Below are 5,511 nucleotides of genomic sequence, written 5' to 3' on the forward strand. Positions count from 1 at the left end.
TAATAATCAGTCAATTATGAATAATAATATAGAGCACTTATTAAGGAATAATAATAATAATAATAATCATTAAATAGAAAAGGAATAATAATTAGTGATACTTATTTAGCAATAATAAACAGTAATATTTTCCTTTTTATTTCCAGTCAATTTGTGATCCTACTTTGTTTCCTTTTCTATAATAATCAGTAATACTAATTAAGAAATAATAATAATCAGTCAATTAGTGAGTAATAATACTTATTAAAAACAAAAATTTCCTTTCTAACTTTCCGCTCAAACACATAATCTCTCTACTATAATAAAGCCAAACATTTTTGGTAATAAAAATTGGGAAAAAAGTTCCCGCCCACGCAAAATGCTGCGTTTTGGGCGAGAATGATGGTGCATCTTTTGCATTATGGCAGGTTGGGAATCCCAAGAATTCAAATTTAATCCAAAAAAAAAAAAAGAATTCAAATTTAATAAACGAAAAAATGGTGTGCCTTTCTGAGAAGAGTTTACATATATTCAGACTTACAAAGGACATGTCCAGTTGGGAATACCAAGAATTCAAATTTAATAAATGAAATAATGGTGTGCCTTTCCAAGAAAAGATTACGTATATTCAGACATACAAAGCAAATCTATACACATATCTACTTATTTATTAAATGTGAGAATCACATTTTAAATTACAGTGCGGCTATTCATCATTTCCGATAAAACGTTGTTGGTTTCCAATAGAAGTCTACGAATAGTTGCTTCCACGCCTGTATTAATAGATGAATCCATCACTGCTTTACAGCCACCACACTATTAAATTACAATATGCAGCTATAAAAGTAATCCATCACTGCTTTAGTGCAAGTTGTAGCAAAAAAATTGTTCTATGCAAATTATAGAGAATGAAGAAACTCACTGGGAAAATACATATAGGATCAAAGAGGAGGCAAACTGAGGATGACAAAGGTAATTCTATTATCACTTTGTTTGTCATTGTAAATTTAAGCACATCTTAATATGCATCTCACTTGAAATATCATTTCAAATATGTTTTTGAAATTTGTTGAACTCTTAAGTAATTTGTGTTTTTGGATTCAATACATAGAAGAACAAGGGTAGTTATTATCCACACATACATACATGAAATAATAATCTGACAGAAAGCTTAATATATGAAAAATAAAGTTCATACAATAAACATAGATTCAAAAATTAAAGCTCTTTGAGAACAAGGATGAAGAACAAAAGACTGGATAGAAAATTTACATTTAAATGCAGGATAGCAAATATATGGTTAGGAACTAATTAAAATTAACTATCCTCCATGTGCCTCAAGAGTAATCTGTTTGAAGAAGATAGCTTTAACTATCTTACATTTACCTCAAGAGTAATCTGTTTTTCATCATGTTTATGCTTCAACAACACTTAGCAAGTATTCATTTTTAAAACATGCAAAACACTGTTTAGGGTTCTATAGATGTTAAAAATTAGGGAGAATACATATAGAATCAAATTAAGACAAGCTGAGAATGAGAAATGTAATTCTATGTTAACTTTGTTTGTCATTGTAAATTTAAGCACATCTTAATATGCATATGACTTGAAATGCCATTTTAAATACGTTTTTTTAATTTGTTGAACACTTATGTAATTTGATCTTGGATTCAATACGTAGGAGAACAAGAAAAATAAAATTCATAGAGTAAACATAATTTTGCAAAATCTGACATAAAGCTTGATATTTAAAAAATCATATTCATACACTGAACTTCGAAAAAAGAGCTTCAAATTATAAAAATAAAGTTCATAGAGTAAACCAAAAGACCCGAGACACGCGATACTTATGTTTTTGGAAAAGTTGTTTTGCAATATATAATCATGCATGTTCAAATCTTACACTAAATATATCATTATTAAATATGACCTGAATTAGTAGAAGATTTATGATAAAAAAAACCCACAATTTGTAGAAACAAATAGTTACCGGAATTAATGGTCAGAGAATAAACCGGTCTCCTTCATCTGTTGGAGGGCATGAATAATCCGATGACCCTAGCCCCTGCAAAATCAGTGTTAGAACAAACAAATTTAACAATCTAACCTGCCAAACATAGATCGGAGCTTAGACCAACAACGGTGATCCTAGGAAACAACTGATTAGTGAAAAACGGTTCAAAATTCGAGAGAAATCTTAAAATTTGAAAAATATAATTTATAAACATAGATTCAAAAATTGTAGTTTTTAGATAAACAGAAGACAAGAGGCTGGAGATCCGTGATACTTATGTTTTTGAAGTAATTTTTTGCAGTATATAACCATGCATGTTCAAATCTTACACTAAATTTGAAGAGAAAAAAACAAACCAAAATTTGTTGAAACAAACAGTTACCTCATTGATGGTCAGAGAGACAACCGGTTGCCTTCATCTGTGAAAGAGCTCTTCTCCGATGAATAATTCGGCGACACCATCCGCTGCAAAAATCAGTGTTACTGCAGCTTTCATGAATGAGATTTGGAGATTTAGTGAGATGTCGAAGAATGAAGGCTGAGAAGAACATTCTAGAGAGAGACAGAGCAACGTATAATTAAAATAAATTATAATATGTATATTGAAAGGGTTAAATAAATAAATATATATATTTATCATCAATTTTTCAGCGGCTAAATTGTATTGACCACTTAATAATACTTCTTTATGTTGTATGGTTGTAGTTATTGTTGATTATATATTCATACACATAACTAGAGTCTATGTTTATCTTCTTATTTATATTAATGTTAAAATCAGTATATTATATGTGTAGTCCTATTTTTTGCTGATATATTATTGATCTTTCAGAAAATCAAAATTTATCAAGTTCTAAGATAAAAAAGACAGCATCAAGGGGTATTTTGGTCGATAGTGCATCAAAAAATCATGTATTTAGTGTATTCCAATCATCACTATCCACACCCTTTAGTGTAATTTCTTCCGGTGAGGCATTAAACTGTATAATAATTTACTAAATTCTTATTAGTGTATACTACGTGCTAATATTGTGTGTGTTTTTTTTTTATAGAACGCACATTAAGAAATACAACAATAGGTGACACATGTAATGTGTCACCAAACCGTACATCAGATTGGAGGAGGCATAATCAAGAGGAACAACGTACACCACTTGCTCAGATCAATAATAGTAAGTTCCGTTGCCACACTTACAATTTAAGTTTGTTTGTTAACGTTTAAAATATTTCTTTATATTCAATGTCATGGGTTTATTATTTTTCAATATTAATATTCATTTTACAGGTCAAAGGCATGAAATTATTGAGAATAACTACTCCACTCCTGCAGCCAGTTGCGCTAGGTCAAGCATAGAAAACAATATGGCTTCTGAAAAAATTAGTCTCCCAACTAATGGTAATCGCAGTATTGTAGTGTATTTAAGATGGAATACAATTAGTAAACAAATATGTAATGCCAAATTTTTAACGTAGTTACAGGTTATCTTCCGAGGTCAACCCTCAAGGCCACAAATTTAGGTACAGGGACTGAGGTTTTGCATACAGTGTTGACTAGTACCCCACGTTCAAGTATGACTATGTATTCACTATATAGTTAACTGTCCAAGGATTTGTCCGTATATATTTATTTTAGCTTGCATAATACTTATAATTCTTTTTCATTTTTTAGATTGTGATGTGGATGACCATTTTAAACAAAGAAATTTTAATAATGGTTGGGTGAATGGATTTAACTCAATATCACGGTGTCGCGATTTAAATGATGAATTCGATAAAGTGAGTGACTTTCAAGCAACTACATCAAACATGCTCAATTGTAAGTATGAATAATATATATAGCTCTAAGAAAAATAAAAATAATTATTATTATATGTTACCTTATAATAAAAAATCTACATTAGTAGCACATTTAATTCGAAAATTTCTTCCTTAGGTGTTGATAGTGGTATTTGTAATTCAATGCGGATGTATCTACAAAACAATAGTGAAGATCACGTGCCATCCCTTAGCATGTTCAATTATATTACCGAAGAAATTGGGGAAGTCTGTGGCCAGCAGAGAAACACAACAAATGTTAATGATGGTTAGTTTACATTTTTTTATAATTTCTAAATTTCTAATGAAATTATTGTATCTAAAATTGTAACAAACTGTTTTAAACTTCAGTCCAGTACATAGATTTTGGAGATCCACTTGATACATGTGAGCACTGCAGCTGTTTTTATTGGTACGAGGAAAGAACCAACAAGTCTAAAACCACACATGCCACTAAGTATTCAGGATGTTGTGGGAATGGGAAAATCAAACTACCTAGGATGTCAATTCCTCCAAAGAAATTATATGATCTATTTTTTACGCCAAGTGAGAAACGAAATCGTTTCTTACAAAACATACGATCATATAATAGCATGTTTTGCTTTACATCAATGGGTGAGAAAATAGACAAAAGTGTCAACAATGGTTCAGCTCCTCCCATTTTCAAGATACATGGACAGAATTTTCATCGTATTGGTAGCTTGCTACCACCTGATGGTAGTCAACCGAAGTTTGCACAATTATACATTCACGACACACAAAATGAAATTCAAAATCGCATTGCTTCTGTCAGGTATAGTGTAGATCAATTTAGTGTTCAGTTGTATAGATTCGTTTACAAGTGTTTTGTTTAATTTGGGTTATAAACTTTTTAATACAGGGAAAACACATCTAGACAAGATTTGCATGTTGAAGTGGTGGAGGACATTAGAGATGTCTTAGATGAAAATAATGTATTGGTGAAATCTTTTCGTATGGCTAGGTCAGAAATTGATAGAAATCCAAGGGTTGAGATCAAGATGAGATTGATTGGTAAAAGAAATACAGATGCAAGAACTTATAACTTGCCAACATCGTCAGAGGTCGCAGCACTAATTGTTGGTGATTTGGATCCATCTATGGGTAATAGAGATATTTTGGTTGAGTGTAAATCTGGTGGTTTGCAGCGAATAAATGAACTAAATCCATCATACATTCCATTGCAATACCCGATTTTATTTCCGTATGGTGAAGATGGGTTTAGAGAGGATATACAGTTTGCTACCAGAACGTCAAGTAGCACGAATGCTAGGAAGCGTATATCTCAAAGGGAATTTTTCGCATTCCGTATCCATTAGAGATTGAACGAATTATCTACTATTTTGTATGCTAGGCAATTATTTCAACAATTTATTGTGGATGCATACACAATGGTAGAATCTGCGAGGTTGATATACATAAGGACTCACCAAACATCATTGAGGTGTGAAGCATTAGGAGGTTTGACAGATGCCTTGACTAGAGGAGAGACTGAAGCCAGCACTCAAGGAAAAAGAATACTATTGCCCTCAAGCTTTACAGGTGGTGCGAGGTACATGATTCAGAATTATCAGGATTCAATGGCCATCTGTCGACATATTGGTTATCCAAACCTATTCGTTACATTCACATGTAACCCGAAATGGCCGGAAATACAACGATACATTACAAAGAGAAACTTACAT

The 5,511-nt window shown here is 31.6% G+C and overlaps 1 long non-coding RNA gene across 1 annotated transcript; it reads right to left on the reverse strand.

Moving 5' to 3' along the window:
* Positions 1 to 670: 670 nt before the first annotated feature.
* Positions 671 to 2,464, reverse strand: LOC109161567. Its single transcript, XR_002050933.1, has 3 exons — positions 2,376 to 2,464; positions 1,970 to 2,044; positions 671 to 752 (listed from the first exon to the last, which is right to left on the reverse strand). It is a non-coding gene; the product is annotated as an uncharacterized LOC109161567 (long non-coding RNA).
* Positions 2,465 to 5,511: the final 3,047 nt, after the last annotated feature.

This window comes from Ipomoea nil, unplaced genomic scaffold (genome assembly GCF_001879475.1).
Source record: "Ipomoea nil cultivar Tokyo-kokei standard unplaced genomic scaffold, Asagao_1.1 scaffold2925, whole genome shotgun sequence".
In the NCBI taxonomy this organism is placed as follows: domain Eukaryota; kingdom Viridiplantae; phylum Streptophyta; class Magnoliopsida; order Solanales; family Convolvulaceae; genus Ipomoea; species Ipomoea nil.